The following is a 17,413-nucleotide window of genomic DNA, read 5'->3' on the forward strand; positions in this document are numbered from 1 at the left end:
AGAACCGTCCACAGCTGCAGCCTGTGGCGCCGAGTTCTGGAAGCCACCTCGGGCTGTTCTCTCTGTGCAGGATCACATGGAGCTCAGTCTGTTGACAAACACTGGGTTCCCACTGTCCTGGCAGCGTCCTCGGGGCAGAATTTGCTGAAACCCATAGAAAAGCAAGGACACATGACAGCGGAGGGTTTATCTAACCCAGATCTTCAAGAGAGAAGACAGGCAGCATTGTGCCTGAGAGAGAGTGCCCGGGGAGACGGGGCAGATAGGTGTCCCCTGGGAGAGCCGCCCACACAGAGCCAAGGTGCCCAGACGGCTGCGGGGACTCGGGCCAGCCAGGCAGGGGCTGTCCCCGATTCCCCTCTCCCAAGGAAGGGAGAGGCCGGGGCTTGCTGGGAAAGTCAGGCGGAGCCAGAGCAAGAAGGTTCCTGGAGAGGCCCAGGGAGGTGAAGGATCAGACCAGGGACAAACAGCAAAGTAGCGCCCAGGTGCTGCCGAAGCCAGCGTGGCACCAGGCACCAGGGACACAGCACTGAGAAGACATGAGGCTATTGCTCCTGTGGTGGCTGCAAGCCCGTGTGATCAGCCCTGTGCCCCCATTTTACAGAAAGGGAAACTGAGTCTGAGTGGTGAGCAACATCCTCAAGCCCATAAGCAGGAACGCTGCGGCCTTCCCTGTGCCTCTGTGTGCACGCCCATGGGAAGCAGACACAGCCCTGAGGGCAGAGCCAGGAGGCGGGTGTTCGGGCCCAGCCACTCCAACAACACGCCAGGTGACCCTCTCACTCTCTGAAGGTGGAGATGCAAGGCTGGCCTGGCCACGCTGCATTTGCAAGACTTGAAAATTCAGCTTCAGTTTCTCCAGATTTCTGTTACTTTATTCTTTAGTCATCCATTGAACTGCTGTCTATCCATCCACATATCTGTCCACCAACCCAACTATCCCTCCACTCACAAACCCACCCATTCATCCACCTTCTAAACTATCCATCTACACACTGCCTCTGGGGATGCCTACATTCCGTATCAGAGGGTCTGACTTCACACTCACGCTCCACTTCCAGTGTGGCTTCCTGCGTATGTACATCCCAGGAGGCAGAAAATTATGAATCAAATGCCTGGGCCCCGGCCACCTGTGGAGGAGACCTAATGGGGTTCTAGGCTCCTGGCTTTAGCCTGGCCCAGCCTTGGCTGTCACAGGCATTTGGAAAGTGAACCAGTGATCGGAGGATCTCCTCTCTCTCTCTCTCTCTCTCTCTGCCTTTCAAATAAATACAAATAAATAAATAAATATTTTCCCCAGAAACCTTTTATTTAAGGTATGCAAACTTCATGCATTTCATAAATACAACTTTATGAACATAGTGATTCTTCCCACTGTACCCACCCTCCCACCTACTCTCCCACCCTTCTTCCCCCTCCCTGTCCTATTCCCATTCTTACTAAAATCTATTTTCAATTAACTTTATACACAGAAGACTAACTCTGTACTAAGTAAAGAGTTCAACAAATAGTATGAAAAAATGCCCCTTAACAGTTTTTGATTTCTCTTTTGCTTTCTTCTATGACCCACAGTTCCTGCAGGAGCATGGTGTTCAGTCTCCATGTTCGCATATGCTCCAGGGATTCCTGAGTTGTTGATTTCCAGCTTCATTCCACTGTGGTCAGAGAAGATGCATGGTGTGATTTCAGTTTTTTTGATTTTGCTGAGACTTGCTTTATGGCCTAGCATGTGGTCTGTCCTAGAGAAAGTCCCATGCACTGCTGAGAAGAATGTGTGTTCTGCAACTGTGGGATGAAACGTTCTTTAGATATCTGTTAGGTCCATTTGGTCTATGAGGCGATTAATTGTTGTTTCCTTGCTGATTTTCTGTCTAATTAACCTGTCCATTGCTGAAAGTGGAGTATTGAAATCCCCCAATACCATTTGTATTGGAGTCTATGTCTCCCTTAAGATATATTAACATATCTTTTAAATAGCTAGGTGCCTTGTAAGTGGGTGCATATACATTTACAATAGTCACATCTTCCTATTGAATTGATCCCTTAATCTTTGTCTCTTTTACCAGTTTTTGTGTGCAAGTCTATTTTGTCTGATATTAGGATGGCTACACCAGCTCTTTTTTGGTTTATGTTGGCATGGAATATCTTTGCATCCTTTCACTTTCAGTCTACATGTATCTTTGCTGGTGAAATGTGTTTGTTGTAGGCAACAAATACACAGATTTAGTTTTTTAGTCCATTCTGCCAGTCTATATCTTTTAACTGGAGAGTTGAGGCCATTTACATTCAAGGTGACTATTAATAAGCAACTGCTTAACCCTGCTATTTTTCCATAAGTGTTGCTATTTTTGCTTTGTATTTCCTTTTTACTTGTTCTGGGAGATTTTCTGCCTTTATGTTATTTTGTAGAGATGACCATGTTTCTGCATTTCTGTGTGTAGCACATCCTTAAGCATCTTTTGTAAGGCTGGACGAGTGGTGACAAATTCTTTCAATTTATGTCTGTTACAGAAGGTCTTTATTTCACCTTCATTTAGATTTGCATAAATGAGAGCGTAGACCATTCTGTGTTGACAGTTTTTTCTCTTAAGACTTGGACTATATCTCGCCATTCTCTCCTGGCCTGCAGGGTTTCTGGTGAGAAGTCAGCTGTGTGTCTAATTGGAGATCCTCTGAAAGCAATCTGGTGTTTCTCTCATGTCCATTTTTTAATCTTTTCTCTATGTTTTACTGTGGAGAGCTTGACTATAATGTGTTGTGGTGAAGATCTTTTCTGGTCATGTCTGTTAGGAGTTCTATATGCTTCCTGTACTCAGATGACCCTTTCTTTGTCCAAATTGGGGAAGTTTTCTGTAATTATTTCACTAAAAAGGCCTTCTAATCCTTTCTCTCTGTCCACACCTTCAGGAATTCCTAAGACCTGTATGTTGGGTCATTTGATAGTATCCCATAAATCTCCAACACTGTTTTTTAGTTTTCTAATTTCTTGTTTTTTTTTTTTTCTTTTGGTCTGACTATAAAATTTTCAGAGATTTGTCTTCTAAGTCAGATATTCTTTCTTCTGCCTCACCAAGTCTGTTGTTAAGGCTTTCCACCACATTTCTATTTGATCTATTGAATTCTTTGCTTCCAATATTTCATTTTGATATCTCTCCAAAATCTCAATTTTATGGGAAAAATGCTCATGCATGTTATGTATGGATGTCTTTAATTCATGAATTCACTTCTGATTACCTCTAAGTAGTCCTATGATCAGTTTTTTGAATTCCGTTTCCAGCATTTCTTCAATCTCTTCGTTGTCACATTCTAGTGTTGAAGTGTTGTGTTCCTTTGAAGGTGTCAATGCATCTTCCTCACGCTTGTTTCTTGAATTGCTGCATTTATTATTAGGCATTTGTGGAGATTCTTGTTCTGATGGCTTTTATCTTTGGACTGCACATCTGTGGATTAGTGGAGTGTCTGCTCTTTCAGTGACTACCCAGAGGTGTGTGCTGGGTGTGGTCAGGGAGCTCTGAGCAGTGCTCCAGGGTGAGGGGAGTGTCCAGGGGACACACAAGTTGGCTGTGGTCAATCTCTCTCTTTTTTTTTAATCAGAGGGGAGGTTTGTTCTCTGTTGTGTTCTCATGTTCACCTCCTCCTCCAAGGAGACCAATGCCTGGGCACTAGCCCCAATGGGGACAGTATTTGTGCTGCTACAAGAACCACACGAATCATCCATGCAGCCCTCCCTGTGAGCATGGATCCTGCAGCAATGGCCCTCACCAGGGAATCAGGGAGCCCCAAGCGTGTGGAGTCACCACAGTGACTGCCCAAGGTCCCAGCCTAACCCTGCACCCTCCCATGAGGCCATGGTGTGTTTCCTGTCCCAGAACACAGGGTTCCCACTGTCCCGAGCTCCCAGCCCCCTGTCGGTTCCCCCAGCCAGACTCAGGCGTCTCCTCTCAGCTGGTTGCTGGGTGCCTGGACACAAGCTGGTGCATCTGTTACCTATATCCAAAATGGCACCCGTCCCCTCTCGGCTAATTACAGGACACTGGTGCCTGGTGGTTGGGAGAGGAAAAAGTGCCCCCTTTTTTCCATCTAGGTTGGCAGGTGCACTGTCCCCCACAGAGCTCCAAGCCAGACTCCCACCCGGCTCTTCCCACAGCTGTATCGCCAATGGCTTGGGCTGCTGCAGCCTGGTCTCACCTCACTCCGGACCTGGTGCCAAGGCTCTTGGCTGCTGGGGTCCTGAGTTGTGCGCGTCCCCATCCTCTAAGGGTCCCCAGTGTCCCTGTAATTTGCATCGAGTTTCCTCTGCCATTTTCTCCATAACTCTTCCCGGAGACTGCACTCTGTCCACACTAATATTTTTATTAACTATCTTCTCCTGGAATAGAGCAGTAAGCTCCCTCCCTATTGCACCGTCTTGGTGTCTCCCTCTGAATAAACAATTTAAAAGAGAGGGACACCATCAGATTTGCAACCCTGCCTTTGGCCTAAGTCTTACCTCTTCCTCCATCACTGTGCCTGCTGTGAGGATGTGGCCCATGGCTGCCTGTTCCCCAGCTGCACCCAGTGCCAAACACGATGCCAGGCAGTGGCGTGAGCCACGCCCCTGCCCCGCCCACACCTCTGTGCTCCCAGCCATGCTCCTCACAGCCTTCCTGGGACTGTCCATGCTTCTGTCCCCTTGGTGCACAGGAAACGCCATCTGCCCCTTGAGAAATTGCTTGCGGACCCACCATGATCCCCTGTGGTAATGCGGTGGCTGGGACCTCAGCTCATCCCTTGTTTGTCTTTGCACACTCTCTGCGCCAGCCTGGGTGTGGCTCAGGGTCAGGTGGCACACACTTGCCGAGTTATACTGACTTACTCTCCTCACAGGCCAGGGAGAGCGTGGAGGGTGCAGGGGTGAGCATTTGGGGCTGCAGGGACAGAAGGCCAGGGCAAGAGACAGAATGCCATCATATTTCCCCGCCACGGTGACATCAGTGCCTCCGTATGTGATGTGCAGGCCGTGCACAGAGCGGGGAAGAGTTTTGAGATGATTTAGCACTCAGTGTCCCAAGTCCCCTCTGCAGAGACACTGGGAAGAAATCCCGGCCATGTCCAAAAATCCCAGACAGTCTTGGCAGGCAAAGGCTCTGAGCCATGGTGACCGTCTGACCCCTCGGACCCTCCCAAGTGTGCAAAACCCCAGGAGAGCCCTCGGCCAAGCCCAGACTTCAAGTCTGACGCCAGGCGCACGGCAGTGCCGAGAGGGGCGCATGCATGCCTGCACATGACCTCGCCCTGCGGACGGGCCTCGCCCAATGTGCTCCCCCTCCTGGGAGGACCACAAATTCGGCCACCACCCCAGCCTCCCCCACCTCTGCCCACACTCTACTGGACTGAGTCAGGCAGTGTCTGGCCGCAGCCCTGCCTTTCCCACTCAGATTTTCCCATCCTTGGAGCGTTTGCCCTGATGATGGAGTTAAAGGAATTTGGCAAGAATCCCCGTGGGCCTGATCCCAGTCCCAGTGTTGATTTCCAGCTGTGTCTTAGGGGAGCTGTCGTGCCCCCCCAACTCCACACCACCACCAAAGATCCACGTGAAGTCTGCATGCCTGGGGCCCCCAGAAGGGACTGGGTTTGAAAATAGGGTCTTGGAAGAGAAGAGGACGTTAGAATCGGGCTATCCGGGTGAGTACCAATGCACTAAATGGGAGCAGTGAGGGAAGAAGCAAGCACGTGGCCGCACGCACGCGGACAATGGCAGCCCGTGGAGGCACAGAGAGGCCATGGCACCCACCAGCCAAGGAGCGGCTACGGGAGAACACAGCCAGGGACAGCGACTCTAATACCTGTGTCCCTGACCATCCACAGACTTGTGAAATACGGAATGTGGCTGTGTGCATCTGCTTTGCGTCCACACCAGTGGTGGCAGCTGGAGGGCTCGTTTCCATTCTACTTCTCCGTGCATCTCTGCACTGTAAGCTCTCGCCCTGTTGCTCTGTGCACATCCGTGGCCCTTACTTCTCATGGTCATGGGGCCCCGTGGTACATCCATCTGCAGTTGCTTCCTCTTCCCCATTGTTTGCACCCCCAGGCTGCCCCAGCTGCTCACCATGGCAAGCGATGTCCAGATGAAGTCTTCCCCCAGGTCCCTTCTGGTTCTCGGGGAAATGTCACCGGAGCAGAGACACAGAGGCGGCATTGCTGGACCGTTGGGCATCCACTTGCTTTGCTTGATGAAGCAGCAGCAGTGTCTTGCGGAAGAGCTGTCCCAGCCGCGCTGGGTGGAGCGCAGTCGTGCAGACGCTGCAGCTGCAGTCATGTCCAAGAAGCTGGAGAGTGGGGGGGTATCGCTCCCCCTCTTCGTGGAGGAGCACCACAGGACCCTGCGCTGTTCTTTTGTCTGCTCGGCCCTTCCCAGGTTTGCTGCTGGTTCTTCCCGGGTTGGCTACCATCCCTTCCACCTCCGTGGAAGGGCGGTTCCCCCTGCCACATTCCCCACTTCCGCGGGGGAGCAGCACACCGCCGGTCGGCTCTCTCGGGGGCTGCACAGGTGTTCCCCTTAGATGTTCCCCTTAGATGTTCCTGGTGCATGTTGTCTCTCTCCTCCTTTATAGTCCTCTTCCACCAATCCCAACTCAGCTGCCCACATGCCGAGTACGCTGCTCTCCTCCAATCAGGAGCAGGATCAGCTCCTGGAGGTCATCACTCAAGTTGGCAAGAGGCAGCTGCGTAGAAGCTGTTTTCTCCTCTCCCAGCACCATATTGTGGGAGAGCAGATGCATAGAATAAGTCTTAATTCCAGTAACTTAGTCTAGTCCGAGTTGCTCCCCACAGGGGGGAGGGTGTGACCTCGAGGAGACCCCCAGCCCTGGGGCCCCAAGCCTGCAGCAGGTGGCAGAGAGGACTGCCCATGGCAGGCACCCACACTCCCTACCCAGAGCGCGGGGGAGACCTGGGACGGACCAGGAGATCCAAACACACAGGTACAGATGCAGTGTAGAGGATAAAGGGGTGGGTGTGTGTGTGTGTGTGTGGTCTGTGTGCATCTATGTGTGCTTCTATGTGTGCTCTGTATGAATGTATGTGTGTGGTCTGTGTGTACATGTGTGTGCTCATGTGTGGTCTGTGTGCACGCGTGTGTGGTCCGTATTCATGTGTGTGGTGTGTGCATGTGTGTGGTCCATGTGCACATGTGTGTGGTCCTTGTATGTGTGTGTGTGGTGTGTCCACATGTGTGTGTGCCTGTGTGTACACGCTCATGATCATGAGGGCTGGCAGGTGTGGAGTCCACAGGGAAGACCCGTAGGCTGGAGCCTCCCGGGCAGGAGCTGATGCTGGAGTCCACAGGTGCAATATCTGTGTCTGGATGTGGATTGCAGTGAACTTGAACTTGAGCCTTCAGACACAAGGCATGCTCCACTCTGACCCTCTCTTAACTGCCTGCCCATCTAGGATGTTCTGCCCCTGGTCTCACCAAATCTCAAGATACTCCCAGGCCCTCATTTTTCTCCCTCCCCTTGGCCTCTCTGTTACCCCCAGATTCAGCCAGTGTACAGACTAGGCTGTGAACTCTGGAGTCTGGCACTGTACCAGCCCCCCCAAGCCTCAGGTCTCAGCTTGCCACCTGTGAGCTGGGTGGCCCTGGACAAGTTGCTTAACACTTCTGTGCGTCAGGCCTCTCAAGTGCCAGGGATGACTGTTAGCAACAGCCGCGCCTCTGTGAGCAGGGAATGAATGGGGTTGGCACAGGGCAGGTTCCACGCAGCTATGAGTTGCTATTACTGTTTGTGACAAACACCAGGGCTATGGTCTTAATCTCCATGGAGCTCACAGCTCAAAGGGAGTGAGGAATAGAAAACAGGTGGGGCCAGCGCCGCGACTCACTAGGCTAATCCTCTGCCTTGCAGCGCCGGCACACCGGGTTCTAGTCCTGGTCGGGGCACCGGATTCTGTCCCGGTTGCCCCTCTTCCAGACCAGCTCTATGCTGTGGCCAGGGAGTGCAGTGGAGGATGGCCCAAGTGCTTGGGTCCTGCACCCCATGGGAGACCAGGAGAAGCACCTGGCTCCTGCCATCGGATCAGCTCGGTGTGCCGGCCATGGCGGCCATTGGAGGGTGAACCAACGGCAAAGGAGGACCTTTCTCTCTGTCTCTCTCTCTCACTGTCCACTCTGCCTGTCAAAAAAAAAATAAATAAAAAAAGAAAACAGGTGGAGATGTAAGAGAGCCCGGAGGTGAACAACAGGCAAAGAACCAATGAATTAGGTAAGGATTTGAGGGAGGACAGGGAGGGGTACTTAACCCACACTCTGGGGTCACAGAAAGTGAGTTATGTGTGTCAAGTTGGCTAATGTTGGCAACTGTAACACCCAGAATCCTCTTCTCTGTATGGTGCCGCATAGATATGTCCGAAAGAAGACCTTCCATGGGACTTGAAGGGTGGAAGTCAAAATACAGCCATCGTCCTCAGCGGTCAACAAAATCAAGTGTGTGCTGGGTTGACTTGAACCACCCTGGGGCTATGCTGTCCTCTCCATTGCTGTCCCTGTGGCCCTTCCATGGTCCCAGGCTGTAGTCAGGTACTGGGCTGCTGACCTACGGGGGGGGGGGGAGCAGTAGCATCCTCACGGGTGGACCTCTCCCCAGACCTCTCCGTGAGCTCCCCCCCGTGGCTCTGAAAGCTCCCTCTGTGCACCTGCTCCCTCTGTGCACCTGCAGAGCTTCCCGATGACAGAGTCAGCCTCTCTGATCCTCCCGCTCCCTTCGCCATCACTGTTCCTGCTCGTCGTGCAAAGCCGACTTCCTGGAGCAGGTGCCTTGATATCTTGCGGACAATGCCTCTGTTGTGCGTGATGGCAACAGCTCACGGGTACCGGTGTGGGTCCATGGGAACACAGCCCCGAGGGCAGCATATGGACCTGGTTCCCTGGTCTGACCACTCCATGCCCACAGTTCATGAAATACTGGAAATTCACAGCATGTGGGGCAGAACAGATACTTAAACCATCACTTGTGTCAACCGGGCCAAGTGCTTTCAGCGTGCACGGTTTTGAGGGACCTAGCACCTTACAAAGGTGGGATTGGCTGGTCGCACCGAAGTGCACAAAGAAAATGATGATCTCAGGGCTGAAAATCCCCAGCTCAAGATCTGGATAAGGACCTACAAAGCTTCTATTGTGGTCCTGGACAAAATCTTTGTTCTTTGCAGCCCTTCTGAAAGCCAAACCCAACACCAAATCCTGGGGTGGCTGCATTGCAATGCAAATTGAATTCGGAGCCTCCCAGGGAAGGAGGAACCAGGAGAGCAAGTAGGGGGCTGGACTTTGCGGTGGAAACCTAAGTCCCACCCCAGGGAATCCCAGGACACAACTCTGCAGGCTTCTTTTTCCGGTTGAAGCTGCCCTTCCTCCCTGAGCGGTTCGTCGTTTCTTGCCTGTAGAGCCCATTCTGAAACGTCCTGAGGCGGCCGCCCTGTGTGGACCTGCTGGCCCTCCCCCCACCGGGTCCACCCCAACAAGATGCATCTTACGTCATCTAGACTCGTAACAGCCTGCGATCTCTGCTGTGGCAGCAGGGGCGTCGATCTGTCCCCTGCGTGTGCTGACTCACCCCGGCGGGCACTCGGGGCACACAGATCTCAATGGTTGATAAGAACGCGTGATGCTGGAAGGGGCCATGGCCATCATCACGGGCTCTCGAACCAGCGTGTAGACTGACGCACCCGCTCAAGCAGTGGCTCTGACCGTTGGCTTGGCAGATTCATGGAAAGCTCCATCAAGTGGCTTTCCCAGCTCACTGGGGATGGGGGAGTCCCAGACAGGGGACCACCAGAGCCCCAGGTGGGCACGGGTACCAAAGTGGGCATCAGGGTCTAAACCAAACCTGGATGGGCTGATTAGAGACCCGCGACCCCACTCCTTCTTCCCAGATCTTCAGTACCCCAGTCCTACACTTGCTTGATCCCCACTGCCAAAAACCCCCCAATGCAGTAAGTCCCATAAATAAACTGCCAATCACAATCCATATTCCTTAGCGTTGATGGGGACTCCTGTCCCCCAGAACCTGAGGGACACAGAAGCTTAGTGGGGGACGCAATCCCCAAGCAGAACCCTGCGGGGTAAGTAGAGAATTCTCAGCACAGCAAGCGGTGCAGGGCACTGTGGGGACATTCTTGCCCTGCAGGAGCGCAGGTGGCTCAGCCGGACCTGAGAAGAGTGAGGAAGAAGGTGGGTGTGGAGGAGCTCTGGCCAGAGAGAAGGGCACACTTCGGGGTGCGGGGTTAAGGACATCCGTCTCCCATTGTCGCAGATTTTTCTTTCCACCAAATTCTTGCAGCTCTCTTGTGTTACAACTCTTAGACAAGAACGTAGGTGTTCTAATCGCCTGGGATCATGTCTCGTGACCACAAAAACTTGGGAACACGGACGGAGAAGAGTGTGCAAAGCAGAAGCCGTTGACCGAAAGAAGCAAGAAAGCTCCCTGCAGCTGGAGGCGTCCCTGAAGGGGGGCGTTGTCCCTTGGAGGGCTGATTGTCTGGGGCTTCCTGTAGGCTGTGACGGCAGTAGTGCTTCTGATTGGTCAGGACAGGCATTGAGCTGGGCAGGTCGGGTGGAAATCACAGGAGCTACCTGTTTGATTTTTCTCGGGCCCTCTGGGATGGATCTCCAGACAGTGGGGAGGGACCCCAGTCTCTGTGTACCTACCCGGGAGGCTGCCTCTATCCCATGTCCAGAAGGCCCCACTTTCTGCTGGAGCCCTGGCTCATCCCTCCCCTCGGAACAAATGCACCTGTCGCGCAGAGAAGAGCCGCCCCACACAGATCGGTGCAGCCCCTCCAGGGCTAGGGTGGGCCTCCTCACCACAGGGGTGGGGACCTTGGGGATGATGGGCAGCCGTGCTGACTCCGGAAGCCCCAGCCCCCTAGGGCCAGCCTCCAGGAGCAGGGCGGTGGCTGTGTTGGGGAAAGAGTCTGGGCAGGGGGGTGAGTCTGAGGTGAGGCCACCCTCCATGGCCCCGGGGGGCGCTAACCCAGTGCAGGTCTGATTTGTACAGACATGCATGGAGGATGGACGGACAGACAGGAGGAGAGGCGAGGCCGTGTGAGGACAGAGAGGCTGCAGCCACAGCCCAGCGCCACCCGGAGCGGCCAGAAGGCGCAGACGGTGTCTCTCAAGAGCCTGTGGATGACGCACTGCCCAGCGACACCTTGATTTCTGACTCCCGGCCTCCTGGGCGGGGAGAGAAGATGCTGAGCTTGGAGCCTCCCAGGTAGAGGGAAGGGGTCGGTGCAGCCGCAGGAGAGCAAAGCAGCTGCTCCGTCTCAGGCCACACCTCCCAGGGACCGTGGTATCGCCCCATTTTACCGCTGGGGGATCTGTGGCCTCCCCGTGATGAAGCTCTGGCAGGAGGCAGATGGGGTTCCGGTCCACGCACATCACAGCCCAGCCTCTCGTGCCCGGCGCCGTTTCTCCAGACAGCTCCACGCAGACGCCCTCAGGCTCACCTGGGTGTGCTGGGTGAAAAGCAAAGGCGCAGGGCCTGCCAGGCACACGGAGCGAGAGCCTGCGGATCCCAGGCCGGAGGATGTGCACGCTGTGTAGGCCTCCAGGACAAAGACCGCAGAGAATTCTTGTGCAAGCCGGCGCCGCACCCACCGCGGCTCAGCCACCCAAGCCCAGGAGCTCCACAAAGCAGACCGACTCAGGGCTGGCCCAGCGGGGACCTGGGGCTGCAGGCATGGCCCGGAGGCTGGGCTGCTGCTGGCCCAGGCTGGCTGTGCGCCTCCTCTTTGCCCTTTCTTCCCTGGGCTGTTCTGGAAACCCTGCAAACCGAGGACCAGCACGGAGTCCCGCTGTATCCCAGCAAGGCGGCTGGGCACCTGCTCGCTGCTGCCTCGGCCTGGAATGCCCGCTTCCTGCCACTGCCAACCCAAACCAGCGCAGCTGCCAGAAGCCAGCGTGAGACCAGCTCTGCCCACAGCCCGCCAGCACTGCAGGCCACGCTCGCCTCTGTCCCAGATGGCTCCGAGGACTCCGGCTGCTTCCGGGAGAGGCGGGGACAGAGGAGAGCAGGGGAGACCGTCCCACCTCATAGCTCTGCTGAGGGACAGAGACTCAGAGAAAGGGGTGGAAAAGATTGGCCCAGGCTGGGGACACCGAATAAGCCTCTGTGGCAAGAAAGAATGATATGGTGAGCAACAAATTATTCGCAATCCGTGGAGGGACATTTGAGCATTACCCCATTTTACAGACAAGAAAACTGAGGCCCAGAGAAAAGTGGCGTCTGACAGTTCTCCACCTGGCAGGCTACAAAATGAGGGTTTTTTTTTTGTTTTTTTTTTTTTTGACAGGCAGAGTGGACAGTGAGAGAGAGAGAGAGAGAAAGGTTTTCCTTTGCCGTTGGTTCACCCTCCAATGGCCGCTGTGGCTGGCACACCGAGCTGATCCGATGGCAGGAGCCAGGTGCTTCTCCTGGTCTCCCATGGGGTGCAGGGCCCAAGCACCTGGGCCATCCTCCACTGCACTCCCTGGCCACAGCAGAGAGCTGGCCTGGAAGAGGGGCAACCGGGACAGAATCCGGCGCCCCGACCTTGACTAGAACCCGGTGTGCCGGCGCCGCAGGCGGAAGATTAGCCTAGTGAGCCAAGGCGCTGGCCAAGGGTTTGTTTACTTAACACAGGCCGGTCTGACCCCCCAAAGCCCTTGTTATTCTGCTCTTCCTCCCTAGATTCAAAGCGGGGAGGCCGGGAGACCCAGTTTGCGGTCAAGGCTGGGGCTAGAGGTGCTTTCCAGCCCGAGTCAGCAGTAATTCAAGAAGCAGGTGACAAGGACCGGAGTCCCCACCTCCCAGAGCAGAGCCGCTTGGGGTGGGCTTGAGGGCCCCCTTCTGGGGTCCACCCCTTCTTGCTCGGGCCCCACAAAGAGAGGCAGAGCCTCTGCTGGCCACCAGCACTCACAGCGGGAGACCGAGGGCTGAGCAGGGCCACACACACCTACACCCTCTCCTCCATCCCGCACAGCCAGGCTGGGCCTGGGCCTGCAGAGGCGGGTGCCTGCCGCAGGGGCCGGGAGGGGCTGTGTGCAGCCGAGTGGCCCCCAGGGGACTGGCATGGAGCCGCCCCTACAGCATGGGCTCCGCGCGAGGTCATGAAACAGAGGACAAGCAAACATCCCACGTGGACGGCGGCGCCCAGACCTGAGCTGGTCTCCCCCAAGCCTGTGAGTCCAGTGGCGCTGGTGTCAGGAATGTTCCCTGCTGGCCCCTGGCCCGACACCCCCAACAGCCCTCCTCAGGAATTTGCTTCCAGCTGCTCTGGAGGTCTGGGAGGCAGCCACGTGCAACCCCCCCTCCATCGCGGCAGAGCTGGCCGCGGGGGCCCAGGCCACAGGAGAAGGGGACGCGGGAGGCCCCACCTTCAGGGCGGAAAGATGGCTCCAGGCGGGCCCCCACCACTGGGGCTTCTCCACCGCACACTGAAGAGCCTGCTGTGTGACAGCGGAGGTGGGGCACCAGGGAGCGAGGCGCCAAGGCCAAGGGGGAGGGTCTTCATCCGGGGCCAGGGCTCCATGGAGCTCATTCTGCGTGGGGAGCTGTTGGACGAATCCCCACCTCACTCATCCCCACCCAGCAGATGCGGAAACCGCACAGAGAGGTTGTGGGGTGTCTCTGAGACCACGCAGCAGTGAGAGTCTGCAGGCAGGGGCCCAGCCGGGGCTGCTGCAGGCGACACTGCCCCGTGTGCCACCACAGGGGAGTCAGGGCAGCCATGGTGACACCAACAGCTGAGCCTGAGCCCCAGCTAGGAAAGGGGCCGTGTCTGGGGCCGCTGATGGGGACGTGGCCGGGTGAGGGCCCCTCGCTGGGGGAGGGCGTGGGCTGGGGAAACTGAGGCAGCCAGCTCCTCCCTCACGCACTCCCCCACAGGTGCTTCCTGGAGACCGGGGGCTGCACATTCTCCTTAGCACTTTAGGAGCAGAATGGGGGCTGAGCGCCAGGGGCCACCTCTGTCTCCTCCTCCAGGTCTTCCTGCCCTCCCCCCCCCGTCCCCTCTCTCCCTCCCCCTCCTCCCTCCCACCCCCTCCTCCCCTCCCATCCTGTCCTCTCCTCTCTCCTCCCTCCTCCCCCCATTCCTTCTCCCCTCCTCCCTCCCCCCTCCCTCCCCTCCCTGTCCCCCGCCCTCCCTCCCTTCATCCCCTTCCTCTCTCCCATCCTCTCCTCTCCTCCCCCACTCCTTCCCCCTCCTCCCTCCCTCCTCCCCCACTCCTTCTCCCCTCCTCCCTCCCCCCTCCCTCCCCTCCCTGTCCCCCGCCCTCCCTCCCTTCATCCCCTTCCTCTCTCCCATCCTCTCCTCTCCTCCCCCACTCCTTCCCCCTCCTCCCTCCCTCCTCCCCCACTCCTTCTCCCCCCTCCCTCCCCTCCCTCCCCCTCCCTCCCCTCCCTGTCCCCCGCCCTCCCTCCCTTCGTCCCCTTCCTCTCTCCCATCCTCTCCTCTCCTCCCCCACTCCTTCTCCCCCCTCCTTCCCCCTCCCCCTCCCTCCCCTCCCTGTCCCCCGCCCTCCCTCCCTTCGTCCCCTTCCTCTCTCCCATCCTCTCCTCTCCTCCCCCACTCCTTCTCCCTCCTCCCTCCCTCCTCCCCCCACTCCTTCTCCCCCCCTCCCTCCCCCTCCCTCCCCTCCCTGTCCCCCTCCCTCCCTTCGTCCCCTTCCTCTCTCCCATCCTCTCCTCTCCTCCCCCACTCCTTCTCCCCCCTCCTTCCCCCTCCCTCCCCCTCCCTCCCCTCCCTGTCCCCCGCCCTCCCTCCCTTCGTCCCCTTCCTCTCTCCCATCCTCTCCTCTCCTCCCCCACTCCTTCTCCCTCCTCCCCCCCTCCTCCCCCACTCCTTCTCCCTCCTCCCCCCCTCCTCCCCCACTCCTTCTCCCCCCTCCTTCCCCCCTCCCTCCCCCACCCTCCCTCCCTTCGTCCCCTTCCTCTCTCCCATCCTCTCCTCTCCTCCCCCACTCCTTCTCCCTCCTCCCCCCCTCCTCCCCCACTCCTTCTCCCTCCTCCCCCCCTCCTCCCCCACTCCTTCTCCCCCCTCCTTCCCCCCTCCCTCCCCCACCCTCCCTCCCTTCGTCCCCTTCCTCTCTCCCATCCTCTCCTCTCCTCCCCCACTCCTTCTCCTCCCTCCCTCCCCCTCCCTCTCCCTCCCTCCCCTCCCTGTCCCCCTCCCTCCCTTCATCCCCTTCCTCTCTCCCCTTCATCAGTGCACATGCACATGCCCCTTCGCCACCTCTTGGCCATCCCCTTGAACTACGCCCCAGGTCCCCTCCATGCGCCAGGCGCCACGCTGGTGCTGGGACACAGGAGGATGTGGGCTCTGGGTTGACCTTGGACCTGGAACGCCATGAGGAAGAAGGTCAAGCAAACAAGCGGGAACACGCGGGGCTAGGTCGGTGGCAGGGGCAGAGGTGCCGGGCTGGAGGCCGACTCCATGGGCCTGTCGTGGTGCGGTGACCAGGACAGCAGGACGCGGTGCAGGAACCTGAGGGAGAGCTGGGGAAAGGCCCATCCAGGGAAGCCCTCCCAGCCGGCCGCCTGCCGGACTCTGCGGCTGTTCCTTGCTGTGCTTCTTCATGTGCCCAGCAGGGGGCATGGGAGGGGCACTTGTCTGGAGCCGCAGGGGTCTGAGTGTGGGGCTAAGCCTTGCCACATGCTGGCTGAGTGGCAGGAGCATGTGGCTGAGCCATCCACGCCTCTGTTGGGTCACCTGTAGGAGAGGTACAGCCGTGCTGTGTGGAAGGTCGGCCGTGGGCGGGGCTGAGACGAGGGTTCCGGGCCATCTGGAGCCCGGAAGGGCTCTATGCACGGCCGACAGTGGCTGGACCAGTGGCCGGGCACTGGGCATTAGCCCAGCTCATGCGGGGATGGACGTATGGCAAGCCAATAGCGTCGGCCTGGTGCCACGACTCTCCCAATCAGATGCACGACAAGCTCATAGCCTCCTTCGGGCTGCCCCCACCCCGGGCCCTGAGTGCGAGGCACTGATGGGACCTGTTTCTCCAGATGAAGGGGCTGGGACCCAGGGCGGCAGCCACTCACCCAGAGAGCTCACGGGGAGCGGCAGGACTGGCTGGCACCGAGATGCTGTCCTAACAGACCACCCTGCCGGGTCCCCAGGGTTCCCAGAGCACCTGCCAGGGAGGCGGGGACTGAGCCATCTGACGTCTCCCCAGCTGGCAGACGTGGTCAGCGGTGTGAGCACGTGTCCAGGCGTCTGTCCCAAATGCTCACGGCAGTCACAGCTCTCCTACACGGCAGCTGTGCTCCGGGTTCTCCCGCGCAGCATGGGGAGTCCTGGGCGGGTCTGGTCCTGGCTCTGTGCCTTGTGGGGCGAGGAGACTTTGGCCTGGCATCTCTGGGGTTTCTCTCCTGTATGTGTAGCTCCAAGGAGTAAGCCATGTGGCTGACAATGGCTTACACAGTAAGTGATGATGAATGTGGTGGTGGTTCCAGGTTTGGTTCAGGAGCAACACAAAGTCCCAAGAACACACAACCTATTATTCTTTGTGCTTTGCTGTTCCCAGTAGGTTGGTTTTTCATTCTCAGGCTGGTGCCTCACACATCCAAAATGGCTGCTCCAGCTCCAGCCATCACATTTGGACATAAGGAGAAGAAGAGGAAGAGAAGAGATGATCTTTCGTCTCTTGCGGAAAGAAATCTTTTCTAGGAGCCCCCCGCCCCCAGAAATTTCCCATTTTGGCTCATGGATCATAATCAGGTCAGAAGCCCACCCCTCAGTAATGGATAGAGAAGTCACCAGAGCCAGCCCCTGTGGAGCCCTTTGTACAGACACAAGCCGGCTGCCACCTCCAAGCATCCACACACACGTCCCCTCCTGCGGGAAGAGGGAAGCCAAGGAGCACCCGGGGTTTTACCCACAGGGTCGAGTGTTCCTTCTGTAGCCTGCAGAGGGGGACTTGCTGGGGTGTGACAGGAGCTGCGAGCGGGTCAGCACAGCTGAGCACAGGGCAAGGGGGGGAGGGGGGAGAGAGAGTGAGAAGGGGGGAGAGTGGGGGGGAAGGGAGAGAGAGAGAGAGGGAGAGACAGTGGGGGGGAGAGAGGGAGAGAGAGAGAAAGGGAGAGGAGGGAGGGGGGAGAGAGAGTGAGAAGGGGGGAGAGTGGGGGGAAGAGGGAGAGAGAGAGAGAGGGAGAGAGAGAGAAAGGGAGAGAGGGGGGAGAGAGGGAGAGAAAGGGAGAGACAGAGATGGAGAGAGAGTGAGGGGGGAGAGGGGAGGAGAGAGAGTGGGGGGGAGAGAGAGAGAGAGGGAGAGACAGTGGGGGGAGAGAGAGTGAGAAGGGGGGAGAGTGGGGGGGAAGGGAGAGAGAGAGGAGAGACAGTGGGGGGGAGAGAGGGGGAGAGAGAGAAAGGGAGAGGGGGGAGGGGGGAGAGAGAGTGA

This window comes from Oryctolagus cuniculus, chromosome 6 (assembly GCF_964237555.1).
Source record: "Oryctolagus cuniculus chromosome 6, mOryCun1.1, whole genome shotgun sequence".
Lineage (NCBI taxonomy): Eukaryota > Metazoa > Chordata > Mammalia > Lagomorpha > Leporidae > Oryctolagus > Oryctolagus cuniculus.